The sequence below is a fragment of the Galleria mellonella genome, unplaced genomic scaffold (genome assembly GCF_026898425.1).
Source record: "Galleria mellonella isolate WM207_F2 unplaced genomic scaffold, CSIRO_AGI_GalMel_v1 utg1650, whole genome shotgun sequence".
In the NCBI taxonomy this organism is placed as follows: Eukaryota; Metazoa; Arthropoda; class Insecta; order Lepidoptera; family Pyralidae; genus Galleria; species Galleria mellonella.
The window spans coordinates 374,265-399,957 of record NW_026442010.1 but is presented as its reverse complement, the minus strand read 5'-3'; the positions used below and the strand labels follow the sequence as shown (position 1 = coordinate 399,957).

At 36.8% G+C, this 25,693-nt stretch overlaps 1 long non-coding RNA gene across 1 annotated transcript in view; it reads left to right on the top strand.

Annotated features, from left to right (window-relative positions):
* LOC113514396 (uncharacterized) overlaps window positions 1-25,693 on the top strand; it is a 175,736-nt gene that overhangs the window by 22,103 nt on the left and 127,940 nt on the right. The window contains exon 2 of the long non-coding RNA XR_008252596.1: window positions 5,758-5,792. This is a non-coding gene — a long non-coding RNA (uncharacterized LOC113514396). The remainder of the gene's footprint in view (window positions 1-5,757; window positions 5,793-25,693) is intronic.

The following is a 25,693-nucleotide window of genomic DNA, read 5'->3' as shown; positions in this document are numbered from 1 at the left end:
GGAGGGTTATGGTTTTAACCAATAATTTCATGGAGTTCTGCAATTGTAACCATAACTGACGGATGTCCAAAATATTTTTTGTGTCAAAGGGCAGCAATAGAGTATGCGGTTCACCTAATGGGAAGTGACTACTGCAGGCCATGGACACTAATGATATCAAGGTAGTCGCTGTTGCCTTCATCATCATCACATCAGCTGTTAGCTGTCCACTGCTGAACACAGATCTTCCCCATAAAGGAGGAGTTTTACCAGTAGCTGCCATACTTGGCAGGTGGTTTAACAACTGCAGTTAGGCTTTGGGGACTTTTTTAAAGGGACGCTGCAGCCCATCTCTTCATTCAGTTCCTTCAGTCGCCTCTTACGACACCCACGGTAAAGGAAGAGGTGACCCATTCTATACTCATTATTCATCATTGCAGGCTTTTGGGATCCCACTGTTGGGATATTTTCTCTAGATTATTAAGAATTGTGGTTGGACTGGCGTTATTGCTATCTTTAAAGATGCTCATTCGACTAGAGGGAGACTGTATAAAAGTTAATTACTTGGGTATCTCTGTCCCATTCGTGTTTCAACCGTGAAGCAATTGTGTTTGCATGGTTGTGTTTCGGTTTGAAGGGTGGGATATGGCGTGAATTTACCGGGTACAGAGGAATAACACCTGAGTCCTCAGGAATGGCAACGCATGATGGTATCGTGGGCGAAACAGTATACTCTGTTATGTCCATGGTACTGCTGTGTCTATGTGTATAGGCGACGGTTACCACTTTTCATCAAGTGGGCCGTCAGCTTGTTTGCCATTCTAAGTTGTATAAAAAAAACCTATAGATACTCATTAGTTGCCCATCATTAGTACAGTGAAGCGCAGACTAGATTACCATACCACATTTTCATTATAAATAAACCTTCTACTATAATGTTTTAAATTAGCAGTGAGGCGTATTTATCATAACAGATATAAATCACAAGTATTCGAAGATAACAGATAACAGTTGTTCTTGCGATGTCGTTATATCTGTTAAAAAAATTCATTTATAATTAACCTCGAAACGTCACTCTTTAATTAGTTCGTGTTAATAGTTATTTTATAGATTAATTTGCCTATCTCGCTCACACCCATTGTGTACACTGTTGTTAAAACGAGATGCAACTAATAGTTCTAGTACTCTTAACCACATATTTGTATGTTATTTCCTTCCTAAAGGGCCGTGGTTGAAAAAAATAACACCTGTTATTTAATAACAGCTATTGGTACCTGTTATTATTGCGTAACAGTGACAGTAATAATATGTTTGTCCTGTTATAATCCACGTCTATTTTAAAATAATAAAATTAAATACATGTATAAAATTGTAGCCTAGATACAATTCATGAAACGGTGTCTACGTGAGACACCTCGGCGCCCCTCTATCACACTTAATCTCTTATCACCCTTATCTTATCGACTTATTCCACTGTAACTGGCCGGATAGGTATATTTTCTATTCAACAATAAGAGGTTATTAGTTTTGCATAAATATGCTGTATCCATAGCGGAGAAGTGAAGAAATATACTAGTATGTTTCTTTCTTCATAATGAAGAATCTCATCCGCAGAATTGAAGAAACTGAACAGTGTGGGATCTATTTATTTATTTATATAGTTCATTAGAACAGTACACATAATATAGACATGGTACACGCACAGCAGAGAGAGACTTTGTACAATAGTCGTTCGCTTGGCTACCTCTGTCCCATTCGTGTTCTTACCGTGAAACGGTTGTGTTTGCATGGCTGTGTTTCGGTTTGAAGGGTTTACAGGGTACAGAGGAATAACACCTGAGTCCTCAGGAATGGCAACGCATGGAGGTATCATGGGCGAAACAGTATACTTTGTTATATCCATGGTACTGCTCATGTCTATAGGCAACGGTTACCACTTTCCATCAGGTGGGCCGTCAGCTTGTTTGCCATTCTAAGTTGTATTAAAAAAAAAACTGTGATCGAACGGTTGAATCGAAGTGTGTTTACTAGCTTAAATGTAGCCACTTGTATCTGAGAATCGTAAATCTAGATCATAGAAAACTTTACCTAACTTCAAAGTGGCGATTCGAGAAACAGAATCAGGTATCAATCCGAACAATTCTTCAGAATACTCCCCATGACAAATTCGGTAGAAGATGCACAGAGATGCAACATCTCTGCGCAGTTTCAATGAGTCGAGTTACCTCGAATCTTACAAAAATATCAAAGTTCATACATTTTTTTATACAACTTAGAATGGCAAACAAGCTGACGGCTCACCTGATGGACAGTGGTAACCGTCGCGTATAGACATGAGCAGTACCAATTTCGCCCATGCGTTGCCGTTCCTGAGGATTCAGGTGTTATTCCTCTGTACCCAGTAAATTCACGCCATATCCCACCCTTCAAACCGAAACACAGCCATGCAAACACAACTGCTTCACGGTTGAAACACGAATGGGACAGAGGTACCCAAGCAATCGACTATTGTACAAAGTCTCCCTCTGGTAAGTAATACTGATGGGTGATTTCTTGTTGCATCGTACTGGCATGCATTTTGTAGGTGTAGTGTTCACGATACCGCGGAAAAGTGTGCCAGCCGCGGTTCATTGACACTGTGACGTCACACATTGCCACAGGGTTGGCTGGCAGCGATATTTATTTCGGGCGGATTACGCGTTTTGCAGTAATTTCCGAGCGGTCCCTCCCGACTCGTATCTTTGGACGATTATGTAAATTCACAATATATTTTTATATCTTAATGGTCAAGTTGCAAAGAGTAAGTGGGTGCAGACGGGCCAGGATATATCGCATATTTTAACATTCGCAAAGAGAACTAAAACCTGTAGGATACTTCCCGTTGCCCTAGTATCATAAAATTTCGTGGCACAAGTAAAAGAAAAAAAAAATACGAAAACCGTAAATTTGCGATTATTTTACAAAGAAAAAATATTAATCTTGATGATTTTGCACGGAACCCTTGTTGTGCGAGTCCGACTCGCATTTGACCGGGTTTTTTATAAGAATCAGACGTAAACAGCAGCATGGACGTCGCAGAATACACTGTGATACTCATTCCCGAGGACTGTAGTGTTATGCCTTCGTATCATGTAGGCAATTTCACTGTCATATCCCTTCAAATCTACAGTTTAAATCTACAGTTAAACTAACAAATTCTGTTTTATATAATATGCTAGCTATTACCCGCGACTTCGTCTTCGCGACCGAGCTATGTTTATACTAATCGGGGTAAAAAAATAGCTTACATCCTTCTCCATCACATATAGTACCTTTATGTGTACATTTCAATCTGTATTTATGTTACTGTATTTCACTTGAACTATTCACTTGTCATTGTATATTTTTATTTATGGTGCAATAAAGAGTTAAATAAATAAATTGTACGTGTAGTATACCAAATATCAATTTTTTTATTTATTTTATTTTTTTATACAACTTAGAATGGCAAACAAGCTGACGGCCCACCTGATGGAAAGTGGTAACAGTCGCTTATAGACATGAGCGGTTCCGTGGTCATAACAGAGTGTACTGTTTCGCCCATGATACCCCTCATGCGTTGCCATTCCTGAGGACTCAGGTTATCATTTTAAAATTTGGTATATATAAATACCTTATAACAAAAAAACGAACCAATTCACTTTTAAATTTAATTAGTAAGGAATTATAATTATTGTAAAATAAAGTTTTTAACATCAACAAAATACAAAGATGTATTTTTGTAAAAAAAAAAAGATGTAAATTTAAATGTTAAAATTAATTTCTTTCTCCATAAGATGTCATGTTTTTACCTAAGAGTTCCTGGTAGTAAATATACCAGGACAAAACTCAAAATCTCAGATTCCAGACCAGTTCCAGACCATTGGCTTGAGTGATCCACTATGCTACAGTACAATTAAAAAGTCGGCGGTAGTCACTTACCATCAGGTGAGCCGCATGCTCGTTGGCCCCCTGTGTTGTAAAAAAAAAAAGAAATCAAAAACAAAAATTGAAATTAGAATTTAGATATTAAAATGACATTCCTAAGAATCTGTAACGAAACTGCATGAATAAAATTATTATGTACGTATATTAATATGATTTGAAGTATTCTCAAGGAAGTTTGGGAAAAAATTGGGAAAAAGTATAAAAATATTATGTTGATTGTCTCTACTTATCTACATAATATCTTAGTTTTTTTTTTTTTTATTTATTTAATCAAAATAAATTATTTACGATAGATCTAAACGAATATGAATAAACGGGGAAATTATATATGGCGGCATTTTTTTTTTATTTATTATTTTATTTTATTCTTATGTAGTAAATTATAAGGATAAGAGGGTATCACACAAATAGACGATTGGACACGTAAATACCATACAATACCGTAAACACGAGCAAACCTACGTGCAAGACTGACATACAAATCCGACCTTGCATGTAGGTCATATTGGAAAAGCACAAATGGTTGCGATCCTATCAACTGTATAAATAATATACTTACAACTGTATAAATATGTGTGTTATGTCGAACATAGTTCGGCCGCAGGTTTGGCCCTACCTGTGGCCTCTGCAGTTATTGGTGGCTTTTAAAATAGGAGGAAAAAAGGGCCCCAAACCGGTTGCCGGTTACCTATCCTAGAGATATGTTTGAATAGATAATAAAATGTGGTAGGGCTGTTGCGAGATTGGTCCGTTGCCGCGTACAGGATTGGCCTCATATTTTTTTCTATGATGACACCTTGTAAATACTGGCCACTTTTTTATGGCTGTTTATTTATTATGTTCTATGCTCTATCTATGAAGTGAAAAAAAAAAAATATTTGGGTATTTTGGCGGGAATCTATGTATTTATTTTTTTATTTTAGTCCCTTTTCATTTTATGTATATTTTGTTATTATTATTTATTGTTTATATAATTTTCTCGATAGTCAAACGTCCAAGACGTTAAAGTTTTATTATAGATACTAACTTTTACCAGTGACTTCGTCCGCGTGACCAGAATAAAAATTAGTTTATGTCCTTATTCATTCTATATAGAAACTGTATACAAAATTTCATAGTGACTGTTTAAGTCGTTAAAAGCCCATGAGGTAACAAATAAACAAACTCATTTTCACATTTATAATATTAGTAAATCCGCCGTGTCGGTCCCGGCATAGAATGGACCATCCCTTCTTTTCCTGTGACTAAGGGAACTTATGGTGGAGGGATGAGCAGCAGCGTCCCTATTAAAACATCCCCAAAGGCCTAACTGCGGTTGCTAATCCGCCTGCCAAGCGTGGCAACTACTGGCAAAACTCCCCAAGGGAGAAGCTTATGTTCAGCAGTGGACAGTAAAGGCTAATATGAAGAATATACGTAATGATAAGGATTTCACTCTCATACTTACCAGAGGAAGACTTTGTACAAAAGTCGATTGCTTGGGTACCTCTGTCCCATTCGTGTTTTAACCGTGAAGCAGTTGTGTTTGCATGGCTGTGTTTCGGTTTGAAGGGTGGGATATGGCGTGAATTTACAGGGTACAGAGGAATAACACCTGAGTCCTCAGGAATGGCAACGCATGGGGGGTATCATGGGCGAAACAGTATACTCTGTTATGTCCATGGTACTGCTCATGTATATAGGCGACGGTTACCACTTTCCATCAGGTGGGCCGTCAGATTGTTTGCCATTCTAAGTTGTATAAAAAAAAAAATACAATAATAAAAAACCGCCAAGACATGCATTATTAAACATAATTATTTTATTTTTTAGGTAACAGCTGTCGAAGCCCCTGGACATTACATTTGGTAAGTTTTTTTTATAAAAGCAATGCAATATTTTTAAAATAGTAAATACTAAGAATTACATAATTCTAAAGTAGCTAAGATACCTAGGTACTGATCACCTTCATATGATATTCCTGTGAAATTCCATGAAGATCGATCTGCAAAGGAGGCTGTGAAGCCTCCAGCGGCCAGACGTCTAGACTCCAGACAGACTTACAAAGTTGTCTTCATGGACTACTCTGTTCGATTCGTGTACGAATTCGTACGATTCGATACCTCCAAACAGCTGCTTGCAACGGTTTTTCTCAGACTTCTGTTTGAAATGCTGGATTGGAAAATAACAGGGAGATACCAGATTTTTTTAATGGATGATAATGAAATAGTAACCCCGCCTGCGCTAACAGTCTACGCTGGGAAGGGGGGTACCAGTGAGGGCTGACAGGTTTTTTTTATAGGTGATAATGAAATAGTAACCCCACCTCCGCTATCGGTATACACCGGCGGGGCACCAGTGAGGTGAGGATGAAACAGCTCAGTTAGCCCATCGTGACGAATTCAACGAGAATTGTTCACGATGGTTTCCAGGAGGAACCACGTGGAGGTTGACCTGATAGGGCATATTGCTAGCAATGGGGCTGTCAAACTCCATTGCTAACAATCCCTTCCCCCCAGGGCTGACAGGTTTGAATTAGAAGGCAGGTAAGTTAGCCCATCGTGGTTTCCAGGGATGACCACGTGAAGGTCGACCTGACGGGGTATATTGCTGGCAGTGGGACTGGTAGTCTATATTACTAAATCTCAGGCCAGTTGACCCACCAGTCTTTGTGTAAAAGTTGTTTGAGTATATACCTGGCCCACCTGTGTCTCTGCTGTAAAGTAACTGTGTCTACATTACTGCTTCGGTTTGAAAGGTGAGATATGGCAATGAAATTAAGGCAGGTTACGAAGGCATAATATTCCTCCTCAGGGTACCCTTCATGTGTTGCCATTTTTAATATTATAAAAAAAAATCGATCGACTTAGCACAGTCTATAAAATTCAATTTCAATTATACCCTGTGGTCCCGGCGTAGAATAGGCCACCCCTTTTTCTCCTATGGGTGTCGTAAGAGGCGACTAAGGGAGGGCAAGGAATGGGCAGCAGCGTCCCTCTTAAAACATCTCCAAAGTCTAACTCCGGGAAGGGATTTAGTAATATGGACTACCAGTCCCATTGCTAGCAATATACCCCGTCAGATCGACCTCTACGTGGTTCCCCTGGAAACCATCGTGCTGAACTCCAGGTGTATTCATCATGGGCTGGGGGGAAAGGGATTGTTAGTAATGGAGACTGAGAATCCTATTGTTAGCAATATACGCAACCAAATCGATCTCGCGGTTCCCCCTGGAAACTATCATGGTTAATTTCTGATGAATTCATCATGATGGGCTAACTGACCTGCTTTCATTCTCATCTATCACCCTTCACTGGTGTTCCGCCAGCGTATCCCGTTAGCACAGGCGGGGTTACCATACCATTTTCACCACTCAAAAAAAAAATCACGATAGGCTAGTTGACCTGCTTTTTCATCCTCACCTATCGTCCCTCACTGGTGCCCTGCCAGTGTAGACTGTTAGCGCAGGTGGGGTTACCATTCCATTATCATTCATTAATAAAAAAAACTAGCCTATCTGACACCAACCTCGCCAGTGAAAACCAATAAAGCAGCCGGTTACTAATGAAATTTCATACATTTGATAAAACGTCTAGGATGATGCAAGCTGGTCTTACTTGGATTATCAGGTCAGTCCCGTGTCCCACACTATCAAGTAGCAACGTACGTTTGAGAAAGGTCGTCCTTTCCGTTTACAACGTGTTAGAAAGAGACGGTAGATAGTGCCAATAGTGCGAGAGAGACGGCGAGCCGAGGTCTTCCGTCGCGCGACCGTCTGTAAGTTGGGTGGGGTCGCTTTGCTAGCGATTGTTATAAAATATTGTTGTTAAAATGTAGTACATAGTTTAGTCTAGTTTTCTCGTGATTTTGCATTATATTTACGTTTAATAAAATTGTATCTTTATTATATGTATGAAATTGCTTATTTATTGTAACATAAAGTTCTATTTAAAGTTTTCTCTTCACTTATAAGACTCCTAAGATAAGTTTCAATTGACCAACATTTTGTATTATTTTAATTTTTTTTTTTCCTTCCGATGATATTTTAGTGATAAATAATCACGACGTAATAAGCACTTTTATAATTGTTTATAGCTGTTTTTTACAGCTTTAGTAGTATAAATCAGTATATAAATTACCCCATATGTTTACTTAGGATATCAACTGCCCGTGTGCCATATTTCATGTTAATCCGTTCAGCCGTTTAAGCGTGATTGAGTAACAAACATATATCACACACACATCCAAACATCTTTACAATATTTTGCATTTATAATGTTAGTAGTATATGAGTAGTAGTAAACTGGGAGTAAAGAGGTAGTAGTAAAGAGGAAGTAGTATTAGTAGTACATATAACATGTTTGTTTCCATAAAATTGCCTCACTGATCTATATTTGTAAAACACTGTGTCTTGATAATCCTTTATGGACTCCTGCAATATCAGTTCGCGGGGTCCAATGTACTCATGTTGTATATTTCTGTGTTTAATTAATAAATAATGAGTAAAAATAATAAATATATTTACCTAGCATGACTTTATCGTTATTGTAATCAAAGACTACAGGTATAATGAGTCTGCTATAATAGGGCATATAATAATCGTATGGTTTGCCATCGACAGAAAGTTCACCCTCATACCCTATAGCTGAAATGGTCGCGTACAACGCGGTTTCAGAGATGTTTGCTCCCACGAACATTCAAGTTATGGAATGAGCTCCCTGCCGAGGTTTTCCTAAGAGACTACAGCATGGGGTTCTTCAAAAGGGAGATAAAGAGGTTTCTTCAGGGTCGGCAACGTGCGCGTAATATGGTTTTTTTTTTTATACAACTTAGAATGGCAAACAATCTGACGGCTCACCTGATGGAAAGTGGTAACCGTCGCCTATAGACATGAGCAGTACCATTGATATAGTAGAGTATATTGTTTCGCCCATGGTACCCCCCCATGTGTTGCCATTCCTGAGGATTCAGGTGTTATTCCTCTGTACCCAGTAAATTCACGTCATCCTTCAAACCGAAACACAGCCATGCAAACACAACTGCTTCACGGTTGAAACACGAATGGGACAGAGGTACCCAAGCAATCGACTTTTGTACAAAGTCTCCCTCTGGTATTAAAAAAAGGGCAATAAAACTGTCTTCGTACATTTTTATGTAATGCAAATGTAAGTAATTGTCTTCCTAATAATAACAGATGTGAATGCAAAATATGACGCTTTTAAACAGTATTTTTTTCTACATCTTTACAATAAAACTATGCCGTGTTATAAGTTTAAGCAAATTTATAAAAGTACTCAGTCAAACCGAAAAATAGTCGAAGACTTTTCCGGTAACACGTTAGATTCCAGTATGAATAGTGAAAGAAATGTTAGTAGACAGTTATAAATTTAGCATAGCATATTTTTTGAACGATTCATAATGTACTAATGTTCAATGAGAAACAACAGGTTAGGATGAAAGCGAGTCTGTTGGTCCATCTTGAATTTATCAAGGATTAACTGCGACGGTTTCTACCTTTCCTTGTGGAGTTCAGCATGTACTTATTTCTTTAATAGTCTGATCAGAATAAAACCGTAGTCGCTGTCGGCTCCGCTTGTCGACTCGCTATAACTCGGCCCCACCTCGCCAACCAAGCCAGAATAAACTTCCACCGGCAGGTTGTTGACCCATGAAGCCTACGTACTTCCGTGTCTCGAAAGTCGAGGCAGACACGCGGATTTTCGGTTTATATCCCACAGGAAAAAAAACTGGCGTTTATGGAAATGACCTCTAAACTACTATCTCAAGGTCACTGAATCACTACAAATTTGATGACCTTGAGATAGTTGATTTGATAGATCAAGCCATGTTCTGGATTGTACGTGATTGTCATCAGCAATCCACTGATATCCATCATTGAAACGATGACTGGAATGGATAATTGTGATTAACTAGAACTAACTGTTACCTCCGGTGTTGTCCGCATGACCTTGTCATTCCCATTGTCATTCACATTCCCGTGGGATTTCTAAAAAAAAAATTGCTATGAAACCCTTTTTTTTAACCTTTATCTTTTTCAAAAGTCTTAAAACTTAAGTCGAAATTTTCAAATTCTTGATTGAAATTAAAACCAGCAGGTTTACACTATGGCTTGTGTGTGTGTGTGTCGATCAATGGTCAGAGTGCAAGGGAGAGATATGTCTGTATCTACTCATAAAGAGTTGAAGAAGATGTAATTTTTTTTATACAACTTAAAATGGCAAACAAGCTGACGGCCCACCTGATGGAAAGTGGTAACCGTCGCCTATAGACATGAGCAGTACCATGCACATAACAGAGTATAATGTTTCGCCCATGATACCCGCCATGCGTTGCCATTCCTGAGGATTCAGATGTTATTCCTCTGTACCCAGTAAATTCACGCCATATCCCACCCTTCAAACCGAAACACAGCTATGCAAACACAACTGCTTCACGGTTGAAACACGAATGGGACAGAGGTACCCAAGCAATCGACTTTTGTACAAAGTCTCCCATAGTCTGTACCATAATGTTACAAAAGTTATTTGTTTATTTTTTTTAGTATCTATCATGTTTATATGCAAGCCATGTGTCGTCTACTGCTGGACATAGATGTCTCTTGTATTTCGCTACAAAGATTTCGATCCCATACCCTTTGCATTCATTCTCCCTACCTATTAAAGTAATCACTTAATTTCGTCGAGGTCACCCAGTACTAAGTGGCGGAGGGAGGGATTGGAGGGGGTGGGGAAGATTGTTAGTAATGGAGAGGTTAGTCCCCATTGCTATCAATATCGATATTGTTGTCGACCTCCACGCGGTTCCCCCTGGAAACCATCGTGACTAATTTATCGTTGAATTCGTTACGGTGAGCTAACTGACCTGCCTTTTTATCCTCACCTATCATCCCTCACTGGTGCCCCGCCAGTGTGTACCGATAGCATAGGCCGGGTCATCATTCCAATATCATCCATTAAAAAAATATTAAGTGGCATAGCGACTGTTCCGTGAGACCCTGCAGCGTGTTAAGTTGTATAAAAAAATAAAAATAAAAAAAATTAAGAATCAATATTATGGTTTCCAGGGGAAATCGGATGAAAGTCGACTTGAGAAATGCGACTGTTAGATCCTATTACTAATAAACCCTTTCCCCCATCACAACGTATTTTTTTTTATGGATGGAATACAGTACGATAGTAGTCCACGTGGATGTCGACCTGACGGGGTATATTACTAGCAATGGGATTGATAATTCGCATTATTAATAATCCCCCCCCCCCTCCCCATCACAACGTATTATACGTATACACATCCACAGCTTGTTTGCCACTTCAAGTTAGATTAAAAACTGAGATTACTACCCACGTTTGGTCGAAAAACTATATCATGTCAAACACTATATTAGGGGGGGAAGGGATTGTTAGCAATGGAGTTTGACAGCCCCATTGCTAGCAATATTAGGTCGAACTCCACGCGGTTCCCCTTGGAAACTATCATGGTTAATTCCTGATGAATTCATCATGATGTGCTAACTGGCCTGTTTTCATTCTCATCTATCACCCTTCACTGGTTCTCCGTCAGCGTATCCCGTTAGCGCAGGCGGGGTTACCATTCCATTATCATCCATTAAAATGTTGATAGGTGTAATCAGTGTACTTGGTCTTCATGTCACACTGACACGCAGTCTGTCTTTACAACTTCCCAAAATACGTGTCAGTACACTTGAATAAATTTAAATGGTACAATTTTTTTGTCAAATGTAAATTGTGTTTCGGTAATTTTGGATGGCAATCTTTTTGCAATTACATATATTTATTTCTAACTAGCTGTAACCTGCGGCTTTGCTCACGTGAATTAGGATAATAGCACCCTATGTGTAGTTTTTTTTTTTGATGGGTGATAATGGTATGGTAACCCCGCCCGCGCTAACGGGATACGCTGGCAGAGCACCACTGAAGGGTGATAGATGAGAATGAAAACAGGCCAGTTAGCCCATCATGATGAATTCATCAGGAATTAACCATGATAGTTTCCAGGGGGAACCGCGAGGAGGTCGACCTGGTTGGGTCTATTGCTAGCAATCGGATTCTCAGTCTCCATTACTAACAATCTTCCCTCCCCCCCTATGTGTAGAGTTTGGTACACATAACCTAACTTTATAGAAGATTTCATTAAAATAACCAAACTAAGCTTGATTGAGTAACAAAATTGTTCGGGAGTATTGGATTAATAATAACGGGAACTAACAGCTCCATTGATAGCAAAATACTTTGTCAGGTCGACCTCCAAGCGGTCCCTTTTGGAAGTCACGTGGTTAATTCTTGATGAATTTGTCACGATCTGCCAAATGGTCTACTTTTATTCTCAACTATCAGCTGTTCAGACTGCTCAGCATGAGGATACTCATCAGGTTCATTGTGTCATACTCATGAGGTTCGTTGTATCATTCTCATCATTTCAGCCATTATCCGTCCACATAGGCCTCCCCCATAGACTGCCATGAGGAACGTTAATTGTGTATTAATGTAATATAAAGACTGTAATGTTTTTTTTTTTTCTATATAAAATTTCTATAAAACCTATAATATATTTATTTTCTATAACTAACCTGTAGATCCTTTCCAGAGGATTACAAAAATCCTTTTTTGGACTTACATCGAAAGAAGCACCAGGTAATAAGTTTCTACAATCAATTATTACTGTACATTGATCAGATAGATAGATAGATACTCTTTATTGTTTCCTACAAAAGATTACAATAGTAAACTTATTATAAATATAAACAATTACGAGAAATAATCACAGTGAGAAAACAATGGGCGACCTTATCGCTGAGAGCGATCTCTTGCAGGCAACCTTTGAATGGAGAGGAGTAATTATAAACAGTTTGATCGGAGGCACGATGAAATTCTATTATTTCTTAATAAAGAGATATGATACGTGTAATAATGTAAAATATATATACCCTACTCCTACATATATACACATAGATAATCAGTTTATATCCGTAGATATACGTACTGGGTGTGCCCGCGACTTCGTCCGTGTATTATTATTATGATAGTCGATGACCTTGCAATCATACGATCACTAGTTATTTCGATTATTAAATGTTATATCATGTTATTAGCTTTAGTAGGCTTTTCGATTTTGTACATTTCAAGGGTAGCTCTATATGTCACCCTTCTTCTCTTGTACGATTCCAACAAAAAATACAACATAAATTTTTAATATTTAATTATATTATATTACCTAAAGGATCAGTCAGTTAAAGGGGGGGGGGGGAAAGGATTGGTAGTAACGGGGTCAAATAGCCCCATTACTAGCAATATACCCTGTCAGGGCCGACCTCCACGTGGTTCCCCATGGAAACCATCGTGACTAATTCTAGTTGAATTCATCAGGATGGGCTAACAGACCTGCTTTCATCCTCATCAGTCACCTATCACTGGTGCCCCACCAGTGTATACCGATAGTGCAGGCGGGGTTACCATACCATTATCACCCATTAAACAAAAAAGGATCAGTCAGAGATAGAGAGAAGAATAAGCAATTTGGGGAGGTCTACGTCGACAGACAACCTGATTAACATAGTGGTTGCTAGTAAGCTAGCTAGTAATAAGTTTCTATATTTTTTATTATACAACTTAGAATGGCAAACAAGCTGACGGCTCACCTGATGGAAAGTGGAAACCGTCGCCTATAGACATGAGCAGTACCGTGGAAATAACAGAGTATACTGTTTCGCCCATGGTACCCCCTATGCGTTGCCATTCCTGAGGACTCAGATGTTTTTCCTCTGTACCCAGTAAATTCACCCTTCAAACCGAAACACAGCCATGCAAACACAACTGCTTCACGGTTGAAACACGAATGGGACAGAGGTACCCAAGCAAACGACTTTAATGTTATTACGAATAAGACGTAAACACTTTATTCTATAAGTATAGTATATAATTTTAAAATTGTGTTCAGCGAATAAAGGCTTTATTATTGTTATATTAATTATATTATATAAATATTATCCATTCTCAATTTCAGGGAATATCGAACCCTAATATTTAATAACAGAAACAAAAATAATCTTATGAACATTAACTCTAATTGTCATTCATATATATATTTTTTATAATATATATATATTATTATAATAATATATATATATTTTATAATATTGCTCACAACTTAATTAAAATTTATTTTTGAATTATAAATTTCTTACATGTATAAAACTTAAATAATAAACTTGTGTATACCTATAATAAAATGTTAATATTATTATTATTATATATATATATATATATATATATATATATATATATATATATATATATATATATATATATATCCAATTATATATCTTTAAAATATTAAAATAAATATTAAGTTAAAAAATCAGTAATTCATTAATTATATATAAGTCTATAGGCGACGGTTACCACTTTTCATCAGGTGGGCCATCAGCTTGTTTGCCATTCTAAGTTGTATAAAAAAAAAAAAAATTAAATCAGTAAAAATTCAAAATAAATGTAGAAATTGGTGTAAAAATAGTTTCAAAATTTACGTCGACATTGTCAATTGTTAATACGTCAATTGTTACTAACAAAAATGGATCTTTGTAATCTATATATAAAGAAATATTACTATTATTATTAAATGTAAAAGAGATGACAGTTTTTTATTAACTGTATTCATCTTCTAAAGATTAACTAGTAACCGTATGAATCGTTTCGAAGCATCGCAATTGCGACCGAACCGGAGCACTTAGCAACAGCGTAATTTTTACCCACTTTTGTTTTACCTCGCGAAGGCCTTCAATAGAGTCGAGCGCACTATTCGATACTCAAATACGTAAGCATAAAGTGCGTTTTCGCTCGCCGATAATGTTTATTTCACTTACGCGCAAACCGGCCGCGGAATAAATGATAAGTCTCGAGATTTTGTTTGTTTTTTTTTTTTATTTTGCTGGAGTCCCTCAAGGCTCTGTATTGAACCCGGAGTTCTTTGTATTGGAATGACCTTGATACGTGGGGTTGTCATATGTATATTAATTAAAAAGGGTGATTTTATTAAAGCCCTGGTTTTAACAGGTTAACGCGTGTCATTTAAGGACAATTTTTAGTGAAACTTTTTGATAAAATTAAAATCCTTGGATAACCATTAGAGATCCGAGGATGTCGGATTCAATTAAGGTAGGTGTAATGCGTATATTTTGCTTTTATAGGCACAGTTTATGGTGGAAGCGTATGTTTAGCAGTGAATAGTGAATGAGAGGTAATAATTGAAACAAAACATTAGGATATAACATAACATATTATAACATTGTTGTAAATGGTTTTTTTTTTAATGGATGATAATGGAATATTGACCCCGCCTGCGCTATCGGTATACATTGGCGGGGCACCAGTTAGTGATGATAGGTGAGGATGAAAAAGCAGCATTAGTTTATCGTGACTAATTCACTAATAAATCAGTCACAATGATTTCTAGGGGGAATCGCGAGGTTTTTTTTTTATACAACTTAGAATGGCAAACAAGCTGACGGCCCACCTGATGGAAAGTGGTAACCGTCGCCTATAGACATGAGCAGTACCATGGACGTAACAGAGTATACTGTTTCGCCCATGATACACCCCATGCGTTGCCATTCCTGAGGACTCAGGTGTTATTCCTCTGTACTCAGTAAATTCACGCCATATTCCACCCTTCAAATCGAAACACAGCCATGCACACACAACTTCACGGTTGACACACAAATGGGACAGAGGTACCCAAGCAATCAACTTTTGTACAAAGTCTCCCTCTGGTATCTAGCAATATGCCCTATCAGGTCGACCTGATAGGGCATACTGCTAGATAACATAGGGTTACTAATCCCCATTTCTAACAATCCCTTTTCCCCCTGTTATAACTGGTTAGGGTTCGTAAGAAATCCAGACAACAATTTACTACTTAACAATAGAGACAGATTGATAATGTTTACAATAAGATATTACAGCCAAAACAGTCCTCCAGACAAGATATATCTTAATCTGCGATAGACTAAACAATAAACATGGCACCTTAAAATAGTGTTCTTGAAAACAACTAAGAGCAATTTAATGTATTTTTTTTTAATGGATGATAATGGAATGGTAACCCCCCGCTTGCGCTAACGGTATACACTGGCAGGGCACCAGTGAAGAATGATAGGTTAGAATGAAAAGGTAGGTCAATTAGCCCATCGTGACGAATTCCACCAGAATTAACCACGATGGTTTCTAAGGGGAACCGCGTTGAGGACGACCTGAAAGGGCGTATTGCTAGCCATGGGTCAGCTAGACCCCATTATTATTATTTTTTTTTATGCAACTTAGAATGGCAAACAAGCTGACGGCCCACCTGATGGAAAGTGGTAACCGTCGCCTATACACATGAGCAGTACCATGGACATAACAGAGTATACTGTTTCCGCCCATGATACCCCCCATGCGTTGCCATTCCTGAGGAGTCAGGTGTTATTCCTCTGTACCCAGTAAATTCACGCCATATCCCACCCTTCAAATCGAAATATAACCATGCAAACACAACTGCTTCACGGTTGAAACACGAATGGGACAGAGGTACCCAAGCAATCGACTTTTGTACAAAGTCTTTCTCTGGTAAAGGTATTTGTTGAGCGTTCCGTCATCTTAAAATTGTAGCAACCCTTGGTCTAGAGTAGTGATAACTCAATTGAACGACGCTTGACCACGATCTGAGAATCGTAAGATCGTGGTCTTATCGAAGTGACTTTTTTACGGAACCCACTTTAGGAATAGCTTTATTTTGTGCTCTTCTTTTCACTTAAGAGTTCCCACTTGTCGGTGCAACTAATTCATGCATCTTCCTCCAGCCAGCTCTATCCCAGGTCACATCCTTAATCTCCCTATACGACGTGACACCCAGTGTTTCTTTTATCTGTCCCATGTAGTTATTCCTTGGTCTTCCTCTTCCTCTTTTGCTTTCTATTTTTCCTTCTACTATGCTCTTAAAAAAATAGTCATGTCGTATAAGGTGGCCCAGCATTTAGCCTCTTCTATTCTCTATATGTTTGTGCCAAAACTATTAAAATTATTAATACTAGATCTTAGTTAAGAACGTTAGTTCGCTTACGTATTTAAAAATATTTTCCAGGGAAAGCTTGACCTCTTAAGACACATATTTACTCTGAGACATGTCTTTGCAAAGCTTCGTATCCTGAGTTGAGCATCGGATAATTCTGAGTTGGGAACGGCTCCCCTGGGTCCACACCTTCCCTTAAATATGCCTATTGTGACTCAGACCAAAATTACCAATACTACAAAAAAAAACTGCTTACTAGAAATGTCCAGAATTGAAGGCGAGATTGTTAAAGAATTAATGGGTTGGATGAACAGCGTTTATTGTTGAACCGTGAAGTTCATCTCGAGATAATCAAGATAAATCATAAAAAATACTATTTATGAAAAAGAATATTTTTTTATAATTATTATTATTATAGAAGGAAGGAGGGGAAGAGGGAGACCGAGACATAGTTACATCGGGCAGATCAAGGAAGGAGTTGGTGTCGTGTCGTATCAAGAGGTGAAGAGACTCGCTGAAAATCATAGTGAGTGGCAACAGCTCCACCGACAAGAGCGCAGCTCTTAAATAGGATAGATAGATTATTACTACTATATACTTATAGGCTAAAGATTGTAAGTTCAAATGTGGTCAGTAATAAAAACTTTATGTCCGTTAACACACTAAATTAGTCAGGTAAACAGCGGTAGGCTAGATTGTTATGTTATACTCAAATATACTCAGGGAAATGTGGGCACGTTGACTGTTGGTTCTTCACAACGTTAGTAGTTAATAAATATCTCTTTACCGTGTGGTATTTTTTTTTTGATGGGTGAAAATGGTATGGTAACCCCGCCTGCGCTAACGGGATACGCTGGCGGAGCACCAGTGAAAGGTGATAGATGAGAATGAAAATAGGCCAGTTAGCCCATCATGATGAATTCATCAGGAATTAACCATGATAGTTTCCAGGGGGAACCGCATGGAGGTCGACCTGGTTGGGTATATTGCTAGCAATGGGATTCTCAGTCTCCATTACTAACAATCCCTTCCTTTCCCCTCTTACCGTGTGGTTACAGCATAGAATGGGCTACCCCTTCCTTTCCCGTGGGTGTTGTATGAGGCTACTAAGGAGTTTTATTGGTGAGGGATGGGCAGCAGCCTCCCTCTTTAAATATCACCAAAGCCTATCCAACCCGCCAGTCAAGCGTGGCAACTACTGGCAAAGTCCTCAAAAGGGTGGCTTATGTTCTATAGAGGACAGTTGATATAGTGATGATTATGATGAAGATAATGGTGAAATACCTCCTGCTACCCCATCGGGATCTTGAGCATATGTCTGTTATGTGATACTCGAATTCGAACAACAATTCTGTATGGATGAAGGCCCAGAAACGTGTCCAATCTGTAGGATGACGGTTATAAAAAGCTTAAAATTAAAATGGCCACTAACTTTTTGTGCAACAGGATATAAAATTAATATTTTTACGACGATGACGCCATATTACATATCGCAACTGAACGCGCAAGCAATTTACACACACACACACACACACACACACACACAATTGTGAACGTCAAGTTATTTTTATGTAAGACTAACTGTGTCCACGTCTTTATCTAACTCATTATGTAGAAGCAGTTAAAAGCATTCTTTTCTACATACAAAAGTTTTGGAATTCAAATCAGTGGTATTGATAAATAGAGTTTTGTACCTTACATTTTTCACTGTGATCATATTACGTACTTAATACATGGAATGAATTATGAAAGTGGAAAATGTATGTACTGGTATGAATGGAAACATTTTTAACTTGGTTCTCTGTTGACCGTGTAGAAGCTGGTGGTAAATTATTTATTTATTTATTAAGACACACTAACAGTTTCTTTTTTTGTTATACAACTTAGAATGGCAAACAAGCTGACGGCCTACCTGATGGAAAATGGTAACCGTCGCCTATAGACATGAGCAGTTCCATGGACATAACAGAGTATACTGTTTCGCCCATGATACCCCCCATGCGTTGCCATTCCTGAGGACTCAGGTGTTATTCCTCTGTACCCAGTAAATTCACGCCATGTCCCACCCTTCAAACCGAAACATAACCATGCAAACACAGCTGCTTCACGGTTGAAACTCGAATGGGACAGAGGTACACAAACAGTCGACTTTTGTACAAAGTTACTATACAAAATTAGATCTGATACAATAAGTACCCATAAAAGGAGAGTAAAACATTTAGAATTTAACTGATTTAGGTACTTTAATTTACTATCCTAATCCTAGATACAAAATCTTAAAAAAAAACCACTAATGTATTTAAAAGTACACAATACACGAATATTACAATTATATTATGGATCTTATACACAATTATATACCTAGGTCTATGTCTGATACTATGTAGATACTACTATTCCTCGTTTGAGAACAGCGCCCTCTGATGACAAGAATTTCTAGGTTACCATCGCAAGAAATATAATTAATTTAACTATAGCTTTACAAGTCTTTGGATTGAAGTAAAATGACAATTGAAATAATCTTTAGATGAAATCGAAAAATTTAGAGGTTCGGTAAGAAATAATAAAAATGCTATTGGAGACACAGCGACATCTAGTCCCTAACTAAGGAGAGTTTGTGCAATGGTTATTAGCATCTAATGGAAGTACTAAAATATATAGTATAAATCTATTTATCCTATTTAAGAGCTGCGCTCTTGTCGGTGGAGCTGTTGCCATTCACTACGATTGTCAGCAAGTCTCTTCACCTCTTGACACGACACGACACCAACTCCTTCCTTGATCTGCCTGATGTAACTATGTCTCGGTCTCCCTCTCCCCCTCCTTCCTTCTATCTTACCTTCTATTATAATGTTCATAAGTTCGTCGTGTCGTATCAAGTGTGCCAACATTTTTCCCCTTCTGTCCTTAATATATAGTATAAATATACCCATTTAATTTTATTTTATTACATTATTAATTAATATAATATTAACTGAAACAATTATTTTTTTTTCTTTATCAATGGGAGACAGATTTGACGTAATCATGTAATAGGTATGAAAGTATACCAGATAATATTTTATATACATGTATATATATATACACATATGTATATATTTTGTAAGTATATAAGTTAGCTTGAATTTAGGTAAACATATTTATTATTTCTTAACAGAAACAACTATACTGCTTCCTTCTATTATTGTACGCACATTGCTTGCTGTTAATTAATGCTCCTTTCCACTCAGGGTTTGCTGGAAGAGAACTCTTAAAGTGTTAAGCTCGCCTGTTGTACATCTTTATTGAAAATAAATTATAACAATGTAATTTTTTGTGTGTAATAAAGTATAAATAATTTGTTAAAAGAATCAAACTTTATAAATTTATGATCGTTACACTTTTCAGTATGGAATGAACAATTTACAGCCTTTATTCTCTTCAGTCTACAGTTCAATCAATACATATTGTATAGAGTTGTACATTTTTTTTTATTTATTCATTAGTACATATATGTGTACATGGCGGACTTAATGCTAAAAGCATTCTCTCCCAGTCAACCATAGGGAAGTGTCAGAATACTCGAATGCGGCACTAGTAATTATTGATATACATACATACTAAAATTACATATATAAATGAATAAATATATATAAATAACAAATATACTTACACATATATGATATAAACTATATTATACACGAATTTGAGAATAATATAAAGCACTTACTGCGTACATATCGTACTTATCATATTTAATAGTTTCGAATCAGTAATCTCTAGGAATAGACATCCATAGTTAGTTGGCATAATAGTAAGTAATAGGTATACGCAAAAACCACAAAAATTTTGTTTATTTGATATATACTATATTTATATGGTATACCGTGTGGTCCCGCCATAGAATAGGCCACCGCTTCCTTTCCCATGGGTGTCGAATGAGACAACTAAGGGAGGGCCAGGAATGGGTAAAAGCGTCCCTCTTAAAACGTCTCCAAAGCCTAACAATGGTTGCCAATACGTCTGCCAAGCGTGGTAAATACTGGCAAAACTCCCTTAAAGGGAGGCTTATGTCCAGCAGTGGACAGTTAAAGGCTGGTATAATGACATTTATGTGACGTACGTAAAAGCTTTGTAAAGGTCATCTAGATATCAACAAGTAATTATAGTTACTATATAGATAAATAGGATTTATAACAGATTTTTTTATGCAACTTAGAATGGCAAACAATCTGACGGCCCACCTGATGGAAAGTGGTAACCGTCGCCTATAGACATGAGCAGTACCATGGACATAACAGAGTATACTGTTTCGCCCATTATACACCCCATGCGTTGCCATTCCTGAGGACTCAGGTGTTATTCCTCTGTACCCAGTAAATTCACGCCATATCCCACCCATATTCACGGTAGAAACACAAATGGGACAGAGGTACCTAAGCAATCGACTTTTGTACAAAGTCTCCAGTCCTTCTTGAGTAATATTGTCAGCTACATACCATTTACCACAGGGAGACTTTGTACTAAACTCGTCTGTTTGGGTACCTCTGTCCCATTCATGTTTCTGCCTTGAAACAGCTGTGTTTGCACAGTTGTGTTTCGGTTAAAATGATAGGATATAGTAATGATATTACAGGGTACAGAGGCATGACACCTTAGTCCTCAGGTTTTCGTTATACATGAAGGGTAGAAGACACTTGACACTAGAGGGTGCCACCCTCACACGTATAATAGTAGTACCTGAAGCTTGAAAAGTGGCATATGCCAATAAATTACAGGGTACAGCGACATAACACCTTAGCCTCAGGAATGGCAATGTCAATAAAAATATATAATAATAACTCTTAATAAAAAAAAAATATTTTAATTAGTTTAAAATAGGTTTAAAAAATATTTAATTATAAAAATTTAATTGTATTTGTACCTATTTGTTTTGTTTTAATTTAATAATGTTTTAATTATTTTTTATTAATCGACAATGCATGTATAATATAAAAATGAAGTTAAGTATTTTATGTAATATTTATTAATGTGTTCGCTGTGCCCTTCCAGGGTTCATGTTGATGTTGCAGTCAAAACTCTTAACCAGTCAAAAGTACTATTAACTAGCAAAATCAGTTAAAAGTACTTTTGACTGAACACCTGAGTCCTCAGGAATGGCAACGCATGGGGGGTGTCATGGGCGAAACAGTATACTCTGTTATGTCCATGGTACTGCTCATGTCTATAGGCGACGGTTACCACTTTCCATCAGGTGGGCCGTCAGCTTGTTTGCCATTCTAAGTTGTATAAAAAAAAATCCTCATCTCATTTTTAATTCAAGCTATCATTTGGTGTGCTGGCAATTTGTATTACATTGTTCAGTTAATTGATGATGTAACTGAGAGACAGGCTTCGATCCTAAAAATAGCTGATTCGATTCTAAAAATACTATGATACTAGCTGATTTGTTATTACTTATTTTAAGTCTCCATGAGCGATGAAATTACACTCCACTTACTTCTCTCCATCCGAGGGTTGCCTGGAAGAAATCGCTTTTAGTGATAAGGTCACCTATTTGTTTTCCACTGTGATTATTTCTTGTAATTTGTTTGTATTGTAATATTTTGGAGGAAACAATAAAGAATATCTATCTATCTATCCTATGGATGTTATTGTAAGTCGTAATTTCAGTTAACCTTTTTTGTTTTTGGAAAAGCAATAAATACACTTTTCGAACTAGCTACAGATTTTTATTTATTTATTTTTAATACAATATATAAATACAAAGCGGAGTTAATGCTAAAGGTAATCTCTCTCAGTCAACTTCAGGGAAGTGTTAGAATGCTCGATTGCTGTACCAGTATTAAGTGATATACATACATACTAAAATTTATATAAGTATATAAATATGTGTGTGTATATATATATATATATATATATATATATAATAATGAGTAGGGATAATATTTATATTATTATATGTATCACATCTCCCATATTTAGAACTAACAAAATTTTTCATCGTGCCTCCCACCAAACTGTTTATAATTACTCCTCTCCATCCAAAGGTTGCCTGCAAGAGATCGCTCTCAGCGATAAGGCCGCCCATTGTTTTCTCATTGTGATTATTTCTTGTAATTATTTATATTTATAACAAGTATATTATTGTAATCTTTTGGAGGAAACAATAAAGAGTATCTATCTATCTATCTATCTATATAAATAACAAAGGTACTTACACATATATAAGATATACTATATTATACACGAAGATGAGTATATATTTACTACTCGGATAAAGATATATAAAATAAATATGTTTTTTTTAATTACTATTTAGATGTACCTAAGTCTTTTGATGGTGTCGTTTCTCCATCTTAAATTACAGTGGTAATAATGCAATTGTATCTAGTAATACCATGACTCTTTTAACAATATTATTTATATGAAAATTATAAATTTTGAAATATTTTAAAATCTCAGTTTAAAATACAATATATGACCTGGAATATAAGTGTTGGGTTACAGATTTAATTATATAATTTTAAAATATTTTTAATTATTTATTTTAATATTATCCGTGTATATTAATTTAATATCTCTTTTCATTATTTAAGCTTATAAAAACAAGGCCTATTAAATACTGTTAAGGTCTAAAAATCTCTATATTCTAATAACATTTAGGTCAATTGCCTAAATTAAAAGTAGAAATATAAAACTGAAACCAGGGTACAGAGGAAATAACACCTGAGTTCTCATGAATGGCAACGCATGGGGGGTATCATGGGCGAAACAGTATACTCTGTTATATCTATTATGGTACTGCTCATGTCTATAGGCGACGGTTACCATTTTCCGTCAAGTGGGCCGTCAGCTTGTTTGCCATTCTAAGTTGCAAAAAAAAATACCCTGAGTACCTATCCACGATAGAATAATTAGAATATACCGTCTCACTACTATATACCATTCTCAAGATTTAAAAGTTCAACGAAAACTGGTAAAAAACTTATAAAAAATAATTTGACCAACATGGCAGTAGGAGGCATGGTAATAGATGATTTCTTTGTATAATAATTAATAAATACCACATAATCACACCAATTGCCTGCTCCTTAAGCTAGAATACTCTAAGTTATGAGGAACCAGGTAAGGTACATCTAGGGACAAAACCCAGAACACATACCCGAGACAGTGCATAAAACAATTGGTAGTAAATTGATCTGATCGGGAATCGAACCCGGTATTTCAGAATTTAATTTTTTTTAAGAAAATTAAGAAAAACATATCCAGCAGTGGGAAATTGATAAAATGTTATTGATAGAGAGATTCACGATTGAATCCATAGTAGTTCAGCTTAACCTTCAAGAAAAGAGCATAATTCCTTTTTAAGAGGCCGGCAGCACACTTGCGGAGCCTCTGGTGTTGCGGATGATCATGGGCGGTGGTAGTTACTTACCATCAGGTGAACCGCATGCTCGTTTGCCTTCTGTGTTATAAAAAAAAAAAACTAGCCTAAAATAAAATTTAAGAAAACTCTCTACGTTTGTCTTTGACAGCTTTGATATTGAAAATAGCGGTACCGGGTCATGTTTATTTAAGATTTTAAGAAGATGTTAGAATGGACATAGTTATTTTCTAACTATGTCCATATATTGGGAGGTGCATGCAAAGATATATTAGGTTTAAGCAGAGTACTATGTCTGCCTTTGCCGCTGAACGAAGAAAGATGTAACATATGTTCGAAAATTAAATCGGAAAGCAACTTTCTTTTCGAAATCGGCTAAGTACGAACTGTTGCTAGGGTATCGACGCCGCCCGGTTTTGGACTATGTACATGCATCAATTGCATTTGTGTGTGTTAAGCCTGTGTGCGCGCCCTGCGCCGCTGCACCCAAGCCCTAGGTCAGTACTCCTCGGTGCATCCAGCTGAATGCATCGCGCGTCGTCTCGTCGGAAAACCAAATTACAAAGCAAATATGGCATTAAAACGCACGATTCTAGTGCCTAATACTAACGGACGGGGAACGAAGGCAAAAAAATCGTTTCATGGAAATAGGATTTCAGTTTTCGAACGTTCTCCTTTGTCCGCCGCCATGTTGGATCCGCGATTTCGAGAATGCAAGGTGAGTGCGCTTTCCAATTTCTTTCTCGAATTTTTTTTTTTAACGACTTCAAATTCTGTTTTTAAATATTAAAAAAAAAAGAATGACATTGTAATTAATTAATAAAAAAAAAAGAAATACCTATTTTATTTTGCTTATAATTTCTTACACCTTCGGACAAAGGCATTAACATATGGTATCCGTTGTAAGCGACCTACCTATTGTGTGATATACCTATTAAATCGATATTTCCAGTAATATATTGTATTATGTGAATAATGCTTGTTGATGTGCCGTTTAACTTTGCAATAAATCAATACGTTGTAATACGCTGCTATCTTGCAAGATATGCACCAATGGCAGCACTATAAGTGGGCAGTACCTACACCACTCATAGGTATTCATATATCTAGATAAATATTTATGCACATAAGTAAGCTGTACGTAATTCTTGATATCTTTTTAACCTTCCAGTATAATCTGAAGAAATAATAATTCCACTCAATAAATATAAAAAAATGAGGTAAAATATATATAAGTAGGTAATGCCTTTACGTGACTTATTTACTTGCCCATATTTATAAGTAAATTTTTATTTTCCCTAACAATTATTAATTACCTAT